The sequence below is a fragment of the Budorcas taxicolor genome, chromosome 2, assembly GCF_023091745.1.
Source record: "Budorcas taxicolor isolate Tak-1 chromosome 2, Takin1.1, whole genome shotgun sequence".
In the NCBI taxonomy this organism is placed as follows: Eukaryota; Metazoa; Chordata; class Mammalia; order Artiodactyla; family Bovidae; genus Budorcas; species Budorcas taxicolor.
In genome coordinates, this window is record NC_068911.1 from 92133786 (window position 1) to 92150095 (window position 16310).

Consider the following 16310-nt stretch of genomic DNA (forward strand, 5'->3'; position numbering starts at 1 on the left):
GGGGCTGGTGCACGGTGATGACCCAGAGAGATGTTATGGGGAGGGAGGTGGGAGGGGGGTTCAAGTTTGGGAACGCATGTACACCCGTGGTGGATTCATGTCAATGTATGGCAAAACCAATACAGTATTGTAAAGTAAAATAAAGTAAAAATAAAAATTAAAAAAAAAAAAAGTTATGACCAACCTAGATAGCATATTAAAAAGCAGAGACATTACTTTGCCAACAAAGGTCCGTCTAGTCAAGGCTATAGTTTTTCCAGTGGTCATGTATGGATGTGAGTTGGACTGTGAAGAAAGCTGAGCACCAAAGAATTGATGCTTTTGAACTGTGGTGTTGGAGAAGACTCTTGAGAGTCCCTTGGACTGCAAGGAGATCCAGTCCTAAAGGAGATCAGTCCTGGGTGTTCTTTGGAAGGAATAAAGGTAAAGCTGGAACTCCAGTACTTTGGCCACCTCATGTGAAGTGTTCACTCATTGGAAAAGACCCTGATGCTGGGGGGATTGGGGGCAGGAGGAGAAGGGGACGACAGAGGATGAGATGGCTGGATGGCGTCACTGACTCGATGGACTTGAGTCTGAGTGAACTCCGGGAGTTGGTGATGGACAGGGAGGCCTGGTATGCTGCGATTCATGGGGTTGCAAAGAGTCGGACACAACTGAGCGACTGAACAGAACTGAACTGAACTGAACTTTATTTGTAGTATGTATGTTTATGTGTTACTATATGATGTCTAAAAGTGATAAAAAATCTAAGGTGGAAGCAAATTACTTTGACCTGGATAAATGAAGACAAATATCAGAAGGAAAAATAGAATAAGAAGTGAGGGTTCGGAGGGAAAAGCTGAACCATTGATATTAAACCATGTGAGTATATCAATTTAAGCATACACACCAACACGCACACAGATATCCCCTTTTAAAATTTCCCATGGCTCTTAGGATAAATCACATGGCTGCAGGAGAAGGGGGCAGCAGAAGATGTGATGGTTAAATATCATCAGCAACTTAACAGACAAGAATGTGAGCAAACTCCAGGAGACAGTGAAGGACAGAGAAGCCTGCAGTTCTTGCTACAGTGCATGGTGCCATAACGGGATGGACATGACTTAGCAACTGAATAACAACAGGGCCCTGTCTGCTTTACCAGCCTCACCTCATGCCTCCCTCCCCTGCACTCTCACTCTGGCCATTGTGGCCCCCTTTCAGTTTCCTGAGCAAGCAAGCCCCTATGTTGTTCCTTCCATCTGAAATGTTTCTGCCTCAATATTCACCTCCAGGCTAACTTATTCATTAGGCGCAGAGGGCATAAGTGCCTAGGGTCCAAAATACTCTTAGGAGTCAATGAAAATGTTTTACTTTCTTTTAAAATAAGAAAAAAATAAAAACCCTTTTAGGTCAAAGAAAATGTTTTAGCATATGATATTAATATATTTCTCTTCATACCAGTATAATGATAAGATATGACTTATAATACTTTTAAAGAGGAAGGGACCCATGAAGGTAAAGATGTTTAGAGGCTACAGAAGTCACAATGTGGCCCCTGACTATCCTATTCCCCATCTCTACCCGACCATGAGACTCACTCATTCCTCAGCCCCAAAGCCTCTTCTTTGGAGATTCTTTGTCTGATTTTCCCAGACTATATGAGTTCCCTATATAAGTTCTCACATTACCTTGTAATATGGAAATGAAGTAAACTGTATAATTTTCTGTTTGATGGAATCAGGAACTGTGCCTACCTCATTTACCACTATATCCCCAGCACAAAGCCTTATATGCAGTGATGTGAGACTGTGAAGGACAGAATTTTTTACTGTGGCTCTCTGAAGCCCTGGTTCAGGCTTCTGATCCTGAATTTACTACTTTATCTTTTACTGACTCAGTCTCCTCATTTAAAAATGGGGATAATGATGGACTTTTGAGTTAGAATGTGAATTAGAATAGTGCCTGACATACACTAAAGCCTATGTAAAGCGTTATCGTTTTTTCATGTGATCAGATGATTATTAGAACACTACTCCTTTAATTACTATTATCATTACCATTATTATTCCATACATTGGGTGAGTTAAGTAAAGGTTTTGGTTTGCTAATTTCCTCCCTCTTACCATCTATTATGTAAATATGTTTTAAAGGAGGGGAGTCATTTTAACAACTTAAGTCACAAAGTTTTTAGACATGTTAGAGCAAACAGCTGTAAGGAAGAAAGGAAACTGAGGTTTGGGTAATTGACAATAGATAATTATCCATAAATTTAAAATTTTAGGGCTTTCAAAATATCCACACTAACCATTCACGAGTTTGAGTAAATTACGGGAGATAGTGAAGGACAGGGAAGCCTGGTGTGCTGCAGTTCATGGGGATGCAGAGTCAGACACGACTTAACGACTGAACAACAAAACCAGTTTATAATTTCACATGATAAGATTGTGTAAGAAGAATATTTTCAGTGAAGAGCACTAAATGAGAATCCTCTGAAACACAAATTTCCATGAAAATCTAATAAAACTGAGAGGTGAATTTACTGAAAGTGAAAGTCGCTCAGTCATGTCTGACTCTTTGAGACCCCATGGACTGTAGCTTGTGAGGCTCCTTGTCAACTGAATTCTCTAGGTCATAATATTAGAGTGGGTAGCTGCTCCCTTCTCTAGGGTGTCTTCCCAACCCAGGGATTGAACCCAGGTTACCCATATTGTGGGCAGATTCTTTATTCTCTGAACCCCCAGGGAAGCCCAAGAATACTGGAGTGGGTAGCCTATCCCTTCTCCAGTGGATTTTCCCCACCCAGTAATCGAACTAGGGTCTCCTGCATTGCAGGCAGATTCTCACCAGCTGAGCTACCTAAATTTGTTTTTCTTTTTTTAAAAAAAACCTTACCTGTTTTCCCCCAATAGATGCTCTACATAGTTGATAACAATTTTCAATAGTGATATTACTTTCTTGGGGTTACAATTCTTTACACATAATTCTTTCTGCACATAAATAAAAATACATACCCCAAAGCAGTAAAAATAAAATGAAGCAACAGTAAATGAAACGACTGTTAAAGGTTTCCATTTGGGTAAACATTTATCTTAACATTTAAGCTTCAGACTCCTGAGATGACCTTTGGGATAAAATGACAGACTCAGGTTTGATTTCTTCTGACAATTCAAACAATACTCCACAAACTAAAGATCTTTTTTTTTTTTTTTTGGGAGGATAAATACTGGCTAGGAGCATTAATGTCCTCAGGCTTTGCTAGAGGCCTGTAATCTCACCTCATCATTATTCACAATACCCAGAAGAGCCTCAAGCTAGAACTGATTGTTACTTAGAACTAAACTTGCAAGTTCATTAAAAAAAAAAATCCTTCCTTCTTTCATGATTTCATTTTTTTTGTTTAATTCATGTGTATCTGTAGACATGAACTTCAGCAAACATTAAAACCTAGAGCAATAGTCAATCTGTTTCGAGTGTTGCTTTAGTCACTAATTTATAAAATGATAAGCCAGCTTTCATTTGAAAAACCAAAATAAATTTTTATAAATGTAAAAATGAATTGAGGGATGCAATATTCCCTGAAAATAAGGAAATAATCTAGAGTCAAATCATGTCACAAATACCTTTTTTTTTTTTTAAACAGGATGTAATTGCTTGCCATCTATTTTGCTAAAACTTTCCACTCCTGCTTTATTTCTGAGACTGATAGTTTGCAATCTTCTTTCTGTTCTTCCAATAACTCTGTCTGCTTCAATTGATAGAAAAATACAATTACTTACTTATTATAACACTTAAGAGTCTCTTCTCTGAATAAAAGCAAATAAGAGTTAGGGCTCTGTATCTTGGACTGCCTAGGTTAGAGTCAGCTTCGTTACTTCTCTAAAAGGTGATAATGATAATTTTTACCTCAAAGTGCACTGTAAGGATTGAATGAAACAAATGATTCAAAGTATTTAGTAGATTGTCTGCTAATCAGTAAGCACTGAATAATTGTTATTATCAATAAGGATAACTTTTTAGAACTTTTTATTACTTCTTAAATATCTTCTGAGAAAACTGGATAAAAAAACATTTGTGTGACTTTGGACAAACCTGAATTAAGCTCTCTGCTCTTCTGTTTTCTCATTCATAAGATGAAACATTTTGGCACTATTAACCTGATGGACTCCCTTAACTATAAAAACATGATTTTACTTAGCTATGCTGAAGATTCAGACTTATTTTCCTTATGTGTGTTTGATACGTATCGACAATCCTATTTCCAGCTGAGACTAACTCTGGTCTTGTATCATTATTCTTTGAATAGGAATCACAGCTAATGCTATTCTGTACTCTTTCTGGTGTTAGTAGTTGTGAGATATTTCCTGAATTTCTTATGATGAATTTTTATATTCAGTATTTATCCCCAAAGAAGACCCTAAGATTGTATTGCTTATTCTGAAATGATAGCTCAAAAACCAATCATATATTAATTACATATAACATAAAACTCTATCTAGTCCAAAGACTAAAAAAATTGCTGTTACATTTCTGGAGAGGTAAATACAAACTTTTATTCAAAAGGCTTGCAAAATCTTTTTAATATATAATATAATTCACAATTTAGGACAGTGCCTTCTGAAGACAAAAAAATTTATATCATGGTATAAAAAGATTTATGGATTCTAATAAGGTATAACTTTAGTAAAAAAGGTAGCTAAAGCTTTTTATTGAGATATAACTTTAGAAACAAAAATGTTATACAGATATCCTACAGATATGTATATTTAATTCATGAGAGATGAGCAATATAAGTATTTAGTATAATTAAATTCTCATGGAAACTATTTTAAAATCCTAAATTATGTAAAAATAATCTTAACTAATGCTGGATTTGGTTTAATACTGTAAATATCTTTCAGTGAAAGTCAGTGATTGCAGCAAGACAAACTATGTCAGATGCAAACTACAGGTTAGTTAAAAATACCTTTAAAGTCAGTGTGCATACTGAAATATTTAATGACAATGTTTGAATTTGCTTCAAAATAATATAGATGGTATAAACAAGATTAGCTATGAGTTCTTAATTACTGAAGCCATATTGAAGTACATGGGGGTTCATTATACCTTTCTGCCAAATACTCTATGTTTGAAACAATTCATAATACACACTTAAAAAGCTAACATAGAGGCAGACATCAAAACTAGAACCCACGAGGAAGACGACAGATTTAACCTCATAAAAATATTAACTTTATAGGGCAAAAAAAAGTACATAGAACAAAACAAAACAAAAAAACAAACAAAAACAAACAGCTTTACAAAAAATGTTAAAGGCACTTCCCTAGGTGGGAATGAGACCAACAAACTTAAAACAACCTTGTACACATCTAGACTGCCATCTCAAAACCTCATAGGATGAGCAAACCAAAAAATTACTACAGATATACACACGGTAAATGCACCCTGAATGTAACACCAAAGCTAGTTAAATCACAAGAGAGAGAACAAAGGAGGAACAGAAGGAAAAAGACCTATAAAAACAAATTGAAAACAAGAAAATGTCAGTATGAACATACACAGATCACATGGACCACAGCCTTGTCTAACTCAATGAAACTATGAGCCATGCCATGTAGGGCCACCCAAAATGGATAGGTCATGGTGGAGAGTTATGACAAAATGTGGTCCACTGGAGAAAGGAATGGTAAACCATTTCAGTACTCTTGCCTTGAGAACCCCATGAACCGTATGAAAAGGCAAAAAGATATGACACTGAAAGATGAACTCCCCAGGTGTTCAATACGTTACTGGAGAAGAGTGGAGAAATAACTCCAGAAAGAATGAACAGATGGAGCCAAAGCAAAAACGAAGCCCAGGTGTAGATGTGACTGGTGATGGAAGTAAACTCTGACGTGGTAAAGAACAATATTGCATAGGAATGTTAGTGCCTGAAGAACTATGGACAGAGGTTCCTGACACTGTATAGGAGGCAGTGATCAAGATCATCCCTAAGAAAAATAAATGCAAAAAGGCAAACTGGTTTGTCTGAGGACACCTTACAAATAGCTATGAACACAAGAGAAGTGGAAGGCAAAGGAAAAAAGGAAAGATATACCCATTGGAATGCAGAATTTCAAAAAATAGCAAGGAGAAATAAGAAAGCCTTCTTAAGTGATCACTACAAAGAAATAGAGGAAAACAACAGAATGGGAAAGACTAGAGATCTCTTCAAGAAAATCAGAGATATCAAGGGAACATTTCAAGCAAAGATGGACTCAATAAGGGAAAAACAGTATGGACCAAACAGAAGCAGAAGCTATTAAGAAAAGGTAGCAAGAATACATGGAAGAACTATACAAAAAAGATCTTAATGACCCAGATAACCATGATGGTGTGATCAGTCACCTAGAGCCAGACATCCTGGAGTCAAGTGGGCCTTAGGAAGCATCAATATGAACAAAGCTAGTGGAGGTGATGGAATCCCAGCTGAGCTATTTCAAGTCCCAAAACATGATACTGTTAAAGTGCTGCAATCAATATGGCAGCAAATTTGGAAAACTCAACAGTGGCCACAGGACTGGAAAAGGTCAGTTTTCATTCCAATCCCAAAGAAAGGCAATGTCAAAGAAAGTTTAAGCTACTGCACAACTGCACTCATCTTACACACTAGCACAGTAATGCCCCAAGTTCTCCAAACCAGGTACTAACAGTACGTGAACCAAGAACTTCCAGATGTTCAAGCTGGATTAGAAAAGGCAGAGGAACTAGAGATAAATTGCCAACATCAGCCAGATCATCGAAAAAGCAAGAGAGTTTCAGAAAAACATGTATTTCTGCTTTATTGACTATGCCAAAGCCTTTGACTGTGTGGATCACAACAAAATTTGAACAATTCTTAAAGAGATGGGAATATCAGACCACCTTACCTGCCTCCTATGAAACTTGTATGCAGGTCAAAAAGCAAGTTAGAACCGGACATGGAACAGCAGACTGGTTCCAAAATGGGAAAGGAGTATGTCAAGGCTGTATATTGTCACCCTGCTTATTGAACTTCTATGCAGAGTACATCATAAAGAAATGCTGGGATGGATAAAGCACAAGCTGGAATCAAGATTACTCGGGGAAGTATCAGTAATTTCAGATACACAGATGACACCCCTTACAGCAGAAAGTGAAGACGAACTGAGGAGCCTCTTGATGAAAGTAAAAGAGGAGAGTGGAAAAGCTGGCTTAAAACTCAACATTCAAAAAACTAAGATCATGGCATCTGGTCCCATCACTTCATGGCAAATAGATGGGGAAACAATGGAAACAGTGACAGCTTTTATTTTCTTGGGCTCCAAAATCACTGCAGATGGTGATTGCAGCCATGAAATTAAAAGATGCTTGCTCCTTGAAAGAAAAGCTATCACCAACTTAGACAGCATATTAAAAAGCAGTGATATTACTTTGCCGACAAAGGTCCATCTAGTCAAAGCTATAGTTTTTCTAGTAGTCATGTATGGATGTGAGATTTGGACCATAAAGAAGGCTAAGTGCCAAAGAACTGATGCTTTTGAACTGTGGTGTTGGAGAACACTCTTGAGAGTCCCTTGGACTGCAAGGAGATTAAATCAGTCAATCCTAAGGGAAATCAGTCCTGAATATTCATTTGAAGAACGCATGGTGAAGCTGATGCTCCAACACTTTGGGCACTTGATGGAAAGAATTGACTCACTAGAAAAGAGCCTGATGCTGGGAAAGACTGAAGGAAGGAGGACAAGAGGACAACAGAGGATGAGGTGGCTGGATGGCATCACTGAGTTGATGGACATGAGTTTGAGCAGGCTCCGTGAGTTGGTGATGGACAGGGAAGCCTGGCATGCTGCAGTCCATGGGATTGCAAAGAGTTGGACACAACTAAGGGACTGAACTGAACTCAACTATCGATAATTACCTAAACATAAACGGGTTAAATGCTTTAATCAAAAGACATACTTGTTGAATGGATACAAAAACAAGACCTGTACATATGCTATCTACAAACGACCCACTTCAGATCTAGGGACACATACAGACCAAAAATGAGGGGATAGAAAAAGGTATTTCATGTAAACAGACACTAAAAGAAAGGTGGAGTAGGAGCATTTTTATCAGACAAAATAGACTTTAAAATAAAGACTGTTATAAGAGACAAGGAAGAACACTACATAATGATGAAAGGATCAATCCAAGAAGCAGATATAACAATTGTAAATATATATGCACCCAACGTAGAAGGACCTCAATATATAAGCCAAATGCTAACAGCTATAAATGGGGAAATCAACAATAACACAGTAACACTGGGGGACTTTAACATCTCTCTCACACTAATGGATCATCCAGATAGAAAACAAAGAACACAAGCTTTAAATCCTACATTGGATAAGATGGATCTAATTGATATTTATAGGGTATTTCATCCCCAAACAGTAGATTTCACTTTTTTTTAAAGTGCACATGGAACATTCTTCAGGATAGATCATTCCTTGGGCCACAAATCAAGCCTTGGTAAACTTAAGAAAACTGAAATTATATCAAGCATTTTTTCCAACCACAATGCTATAACATTAGATACTACCTACAGAAGAAAAAAAGAAAAACTGTAAAAACCACAAACACATGGAGCTTAAGCAATACTATTCTGAATGACCAAGAAGTCAGTGAAGAAATCAAAGAGGAAATAAAAAAATATCTAGAAACAAATGACAATGAAAACACGACAACTCAAAACCTATGGGATGCAGCAAAAGAGTGGTAAGAGGGAAGTTTACAGCAATATAAGTCTACCTCAAGAGACAAGAAAGACACTGAATAAACAACCTAACCTTACACCTAGAACAGCTAGAAGAAGAAGAAAAAAAACACCCCAAAGTTAGTAGAAGGACAGAAATAAGAAAGATCAGAGCAGAAATAAACAAAATAGAAACAAAGAAAACAATAGCAAAGAGCAATGAAACTAAAAGTAGTGCTTTGAGAAGGTAAACGAAATTGATAAACCTTATGCCAGAATTATCAAGAAAACAAGGGCGAGGACTCACACCAGTAAAATTAGAAATGAAAAAGAAGAAGTTACAACTGACACCACAGAAATACAAAGGATCATAAGAGACTATTACCAGGAACTATATGCCAATAAAATTGACAACTTACAAGAAATAGACCTATAGAAATCAATCAATGTGATATATTCTATTAACAAATTGAAGAATAGAAACCATATGATCATCTCAAGAGATGCAGAAAAAGCTTTCAGCAAAATTCAACCCCTATTTATGACAAAAACTCCAGAAAGGGGCATAGAGGGAACCTACCTCAACATAATAAAAACCACACACACACAGACACATATATATAACAAATCCACAACAAACGTAGTTGTCAACAGTGAAAATCTGAAAGCATTTTCTCTAAGATCAGGAACAAGACAAGGATGCCTACTCTCACTACTTTTATTCAGCTTAGTTTTGAAAGTCCTAGCCATGGCAAGCAGAGAAGAAAAATAAATACAAGGAATTCAAATTGGAAAAGAAGTACAACTGTCACTGTTTACATATTATGTGATACTATACATAGAAGATCCTAAAGATGCTACCAGGAAACTACTGGAGCTAATCAATGAATCTGGTATAGTTTCAGGACACAAAATTAATACACAGAAATCCCTTGCATTCTTGTACACTAACAATGAAAGAGCAGAAAGAGAAATTAAGGAAACAATCCCATTTACAATCACATCAAAAAGAATAAAATACCTAGAAAGGAACCTACTTAAGATTTGTACTCTGTAAACTGTAAGCCATTGAGGAAATGAATCAAAGATGACACAAATGGGAGAGATATGCCATGTTCTTGGATTGAAGAATCAATATAATCTAAATGACTATACTACCCAAGGCAATCTATACATTCAATGGGACCCTTGTCACCAATGGCATTTTTCACAGAACTAGAACAAAAAATTTTACTATTTTGCATGAAAACACAAAAACACCCCAAATAGACAAAGCAATCCTGAGAAAGTAAAACAAAGCTGGAGGCATGAAGTTCTCTGACTTTGGACTATACTACAAAGCTACAGTAATCAAGACAGTATAGTACTGGCACAAAAACAGAAGTATAGATCAATGAAACAGGACATAAAGCCCAGAGATAAACATACCCACCTATGGTCAAATAATCTATGACAAAGGTGGTGAGGACATATAGTAGAGAAAAGACAGTTTCTTCACAAGAAGTGGTGCTGGAAAAACTGGATAGCTAACATGAAATGACAATACTCCCTAACACCATACACAAAAGTAAACTCAAAATGGATTAAAGACCTAATTGTAAGGCTGGATGTTATTAAAAAAAACTCTCAGAGGAAAATATAGGCAGAACACTCTTTGACATAAATTGTAGCAATATCTTTTCTGTCTCAACTCCTAAAATAATGAAAATGAAACCAAAAATAAAACAAATGGGATCTAATTAAACTTAAAACCTTTTGCACAGCAAAGGAAAACATAAAAAAGAAAAACCCCAAAAGACAAACCAACAACAAATTAATCTCCAAAACATACAAAGAGCTCATGCAGTGCAATTAAAAACAAACAAAAAAAAACCCCTCAATCCAAAAATGGGCAGAAGACCTAAACAGATGTTTCTCCAAAGAAGAAACACAGATGGCCAAAAAGAACATGAAAAGATGTTCAATATCACCAATTAACAGAGAACTGCAAATCAAAACACAATGAGGTATATGACCTCACATTGGTCCGAATGGTCATCATCAAAAATCCTACAAACAAGGCATGCTGCAAAGGATTTGGAGAAAAGAGAACCCTTCTTTCCTGTTGGTGGGAATGTAAATTGGTACAGCCACTATGGAGAACATATAGAGGTCCTTAAAAAACTAAAAGTAGAGCTACCATGTTGTTGTTATTTAGGTTCTCAATCACAAACAAGTGACACATTACCCATTACCATATGATCCAGCAATTCCACTTCTGGGCACATATCTGGAGAAAACCATAATCCAAAAGATACATGCACCCCAATGTTCATTGCAGCACCACTTACAATAGCCAGCACATGGAAGCAACCTAAATGTTCATCAACAGATGAATGGATAAAGGAGACATGGTACATATATACAATGGAATATTAGCCATAAAAAAGCACAAAATAATGCCATCTGCAGAAAGATGGATGGGCTCAGAGATTGTCATACTGAGTAAAATAAGTCAGACAGAAAAGGACAAATATCATATAACATCATTTATATGTGGAGTCTAAAAGAAATGATACAAATTAACGTATTTACAAAACAGAGTTACAGATGTAGAAAATAAATTTAAAGGGGAAAGAAAGGGGATGAAGGATACCCTGGGAGACTTGGACTGACATATATACATTATTATATATAAAATAGATAATCAACAAGGACCTCCTGGATAGTTCAAGAAATTCTACTAAATATTCTGTAATAACCTATATGGGAGAAGAATCTGAAAAAGAATGGATATAGGTATATGCATAACTGAATCACTCTGCTGGACATGACACTTGGAACTAACACAACAACGTAAATCAACTATATAAAATTAAATTAAAAAATTAAAATAGAAGCATTCTAGGACTTCACTGGTGGTACCAAGGAGAAGACTCCACTTGCCAATGAGGGGACATTGGTCTGATCCCTGGTCTGAGAAAATCCCACATGCTGCGGAGCAACAAAGCTCATATGCCACAACTACTGAGCCACGGGCCACAACTACTGAAGCCCACACACTCCCAGGCCCACAAGCAATAACTACTGATCATGCACGGCTCAGTAACTGAAGTCCACACACCCTAGAGCTCACAAACCGTCAACTACTGAGTTCATGTGTTGCAAATACAGAAGCCTGCACTTAGAGCCTGTGTTCTGCAACAAGATAAGCCCCTGCAATGAGAAGGCCATGCACCACAACAAAGAGTAGTCCTTGCTTGCCACAACTAAATAAAGCCTGAGCACAGGATGAAGACCTAGTGCAACTAAACATAAATAAATGAATAAATAAATAAGTTATTAAAAAACAGAAGCATTCCAGCCAAAGAGCATTTATATCCTATTATTTCTACTCATAATATGTATGTATATATGCATATAGTAAAATATGTGTATATAATAGTATATTATATATAAAATACATATAATAATATATATACATCAATAAACTCGGAAAGGCAAAAAAGAAAATACAAAGAGCACTTATCTCAAGATGGTAGGATTACTATACATTTTCTGTTTTTCTTTTACTTTTTACAATGAACAGGTATTAATTTTATAATAGAAATATATTTTAGAAGTGTTTTTATGACTTAACTATTTGGAGATGTGTGGCATTTAAGTCTATAGATGTCAGATGCTTTTCAGATTTAATAAAAATTAAGTTCATAGACAAGAAAACTGTAATTACGTGAAGAATTCATGGAGAAAAAACAATTCCTACCTTGTGGAGAGAAACTGATAAAAACATAACATGTGCTGTGAGACCCAGCAGCGTAATGGAGGCAGTAAATCTCTAGATGCTCTATGCCTTTATGAGTCCCTATAAAGGAGTACCTCTTCTCTCTGTAACAGAAATAACAGACACATACATTTATTTAAAGGAGAGGCTGAAAGAAAATCATCCTTAAGTACACACTGCAGCTACACAGGCTGCCTGTTTGCAAGTGGGATCTCAAAGAGAAACAGTTGGATATATCATTTATTGGTTGTATGCCCTTGGGACTGCCATGCCCTCCTCCAGGGGATCTTCCCAACCCAGGAATCGAACCCTGGTCTCCCACATTGCAGGAAGATTCTTTACCAGCTGAGCTACCAGTGAAGTCTATATGTCATTTTTGTGGTTTTAAAGATAAATAAATGGGTGGGGTTGATTCACAAAACATATTACTGTCAGTGATATTTTACTTCTGTCAGCATCTCCAGTAATTCTCATTTCAAAGTTATGAGTGGATATTATTACCACCTGGGCCTCAGATTTGCAAATCAGAAACTTGATTTTATCAGAGCTACCCAAACTTACAAACAAACTCAAAGGAACAGATAAATTTAAAAAGGGGAATTTTTTGATTTTTCAAAATGATAGCCAATGGACTAGATAAAATATTATTTACTGATAGTTGATCTAGTTAAGCACAGACCACTTAGAAATTATCTGGTTAGTATAAAATTAAAGAAAATAGAATTGAAAACTCAAATTGGACCTTCTATCAAATCACAGCAGTGTGCCTTTCTACTTTGTTACCAATTTCTACTTCTATCTGATATGAAATCTTGAGAAGGCACAGCATTACCAATGGAGCATTCTTGTCAAGAATGTTTAATTTGAAACAAATAATTTTAAAAAATTTATCAGAAAAATTTTAAGGGACATTCTGCAATTTGTCTAGACTTTTAAAAAAGATGTCTACAACATGACATAAAAAGGCTGATAATTTTTATTATTTTTTTTAAGATTAAAGGATGCTAAAGAGGCGGCCTTCTGGGACTGCAGCTGCCAGTGTTCCCATCCCTACTGCATGCCACTGCCAACCCATGCCTCTGTGGGAGACGCTCTAACATCAGCATTTTCCCAGTCAGAAATGAAACCGGTGAACCCTGCAATGGAAGTGCAGAGCCTTAATCACTGGACCTCCAGGGAAATCTCATTAAAAAAAATTATTTTTTATATGGCCTTTATACAAAAGTTTTGAAAATCCATCTCTGAAATTGTTTTCAGAGACGTTTTTGAACTACATGAGGTGGCAGCTTCATTAATACATGATACCATACTGATGGAGGCACCTAAGACAATGATGACCCCCTTCCAAAGGTCCCATGCAAGCACTGCTGCACTCAGTCTTCCAACCCTGCAGCAGGCCACCGCTGACTCATGTCTCCGCCGGAGACTCCTGGACACACACGGGCAAGTCTGGGTCAGTCTCTTGTTGGGATCCCAGAGACTGAGACAGAACTGTTTGCCTCCTGTGGAGGTACGGATCAGCAGTGGACTGCTGCAGGGGCAGGGGCTCTGGATGCAGTAGACCTGGGTATGGCATAAGCCCTCTTGGAGGAGGTCACCATGAACCTCACCATGGAGCCGCAAGAATTTACACAGGACTGGAAACAGACTCTTGGAGGGCATTAAAAAAAAAACAAAACCTTGTGCACACCAGGACCCAGGAGAAAGGGGCAGTGACCCCACAAGAGACTGACTCAGACTTGCCCGTGAGTGTCCAGGAGTCTCCAGTGGAGGCATGGGTCGGCGGTGGCTGGCTGCAGGGTTGCGGGCATTGTGTGCAGCAGTGCCTGCATGGGACCTTTGGAAGGAGGTCACCATAATCTTCATTACCTCATATATTGGCCTCAGGTCAAATAACAGGGAGGGAACACAGCCCCACTCATCAAAAGAAAATTGGATTAAAGATTTACTGAGCATGGCCCAATATGCCAGCAAATGTGGAAAACTCAGCAGTGGCCACAGGACTGGAAAAGGTCAGTTTTGATTCCATCCCAAAGAAAGGCAATGCCAAAGAATGCTCAAACTACTGCACAATTGCACTCATCTCACATGCTAGTAAAGTGATGCTCAAAATTCTCCAAGCCAGGCTTCAGCAATATGTGAACCATGAACTTCCTGATGTTCAAGCTGGTTTTAGAAAAGGCAGAGGAACCAGAGATCAAATTGCCAACATCTGCTGGATCATCAAAAAAGCAAGAGAATTCCAGGAAAACATCTATTTCTGCCTTATTGACTTTGCCAAAGCCTTTGACTGTGTGGATCACAATAAACTGTGGAAAATTCTGAAAGAGATGGGAATACCAGACCACCTGACATGCCTCTTGAGAAAACTATATGCAGGTCAGGAAGCAACAGTTAGAACTGGACATGGAACAATAGACTGGATCCAAATAGGAAAAGGAGTATGTCACTGTATATTGTCACCCTGCTTATTTAGTTATATGCAGAGTACATCATGAGAAATGCTGGGCTGGAAGAAGCACAAGCTGCAATCAAGATTGCCGGGAGAAATATCAATAACCTCAGATATGCCTATGACACCACCCTGATGGCAGAAATTGAAGAGGAACTAAAAAGTCTCTTGATGTAAGTGAAAGAGGAGAGTGAAAACGTTGGCTTAAAGCTCAACATTCAGAAAACTAAGATTATGGCATCCGGTCACATCACTTCATGGGAAAGAGATGGGGAAACAGTGGAAACAGTGTCAGACTTTATTTTTTTTGGCTCCAAAATCAGTGCAGATGGTGATTGCAGCCAGGAAATTAAAAGATACTTACTCCTTGGAAGAAAAGTTATGAGCAACCTAGATAGCATATTCAAAAGCAGAGATATTATTTTGTCAACAAAGTTCTGTCTAGTCAAGGCTATGGTTTTTCCAGTGGTCATGTATGGATGTGAGAGTTGGACTGTGAAGAAAGCTGACCACCAAAGAATTGATGCTTTTGAACTGTGGTGCTGGACAAGACTCTTGAGAGTCCCTTGGAGTGCAAGGAGATCCAACCAGTCCATTCTAAAGGAGATCAGTCCTGGGTGTTTACAGAAGGACTGATGCTAAAGCTGAAGCTCCAGTACTTTGGCCACCTCATGCAAAGAGTTGACTCATTGGAAAAGACCCTGATTTTGGAAGGGATTAGGGGCAGGAGCGGAGAAGGCAATGGCACCACACTCCAGTACTCTTGCCTGGAAAGTCCCATGGACACAGGAGCCTGGAAGGCTGCAGTCCACAGGGTTGCTAGGAGTCGGACACGACTGAGAGACCTCACTTTCACTTTTCACTTTCATGCATTAGAGAAGGAAATGGCAACCCACCCCACTGTTCTTGCCTGGAGAATTCCAGGGATGGGGGAGCCTGGTGGGCTGCCATCTATGGGGTTGCACAGAGTCAGACACGACTGAAGTGACTTAGCAGCAGCAGGGGCAGGATGAGAAGGGGATGACAGAGGATGAGATGGCTGGATGGCAACACCGACTCGATGGACATGAGTTTGAGTGAACTCCAGGAGTTGGTGATGGACAGGGAGGCCTGGCATGCTGCAATTTATGGGGTCACAAAGAGTCGGACACGACTGAGCAACTGAATTGAACTGAACTGAATTGAGCATGGCCTCAACCATCAGAACAAGATCCAGTTTTCCCCTCAGTCAGTCTCTCCTATCAGGAAGCTTCCATAAGCCTCTAATCCTTCTCCATCAGAGGGCAGACGGAATGAAAACCACAATCACAGAAAACTAACCAATCTGATCAAATGGACCACAGCCTTGTCTAACTCAACGAAACTATAAACCATGC

General features: G+C 38.1%; 1 protein-coding gene across 1 annotated transcript in view; it reads right to left on the bottom strand.

Moving 5' to 3' along the window:
* The window catches only part of MBD5 (methyl-CpG binding domain protein 5), a 146645-nt gene extending 134096 nt beyond the window's left edge, over positions 1-12549 (bottom strand). Inside the window, exon 1 of the mRNA XM_052635706.1 lies at positions 12465-12549. The gene's annotated coding sequence lies outside the window, so the exon portion shown is untranslated. The remainder of the gene's footprint in view (positions 1-12464) is intronic.
* Between the last annotated feature and the right edge of the window lie 3761 nt (positions 12550-16310).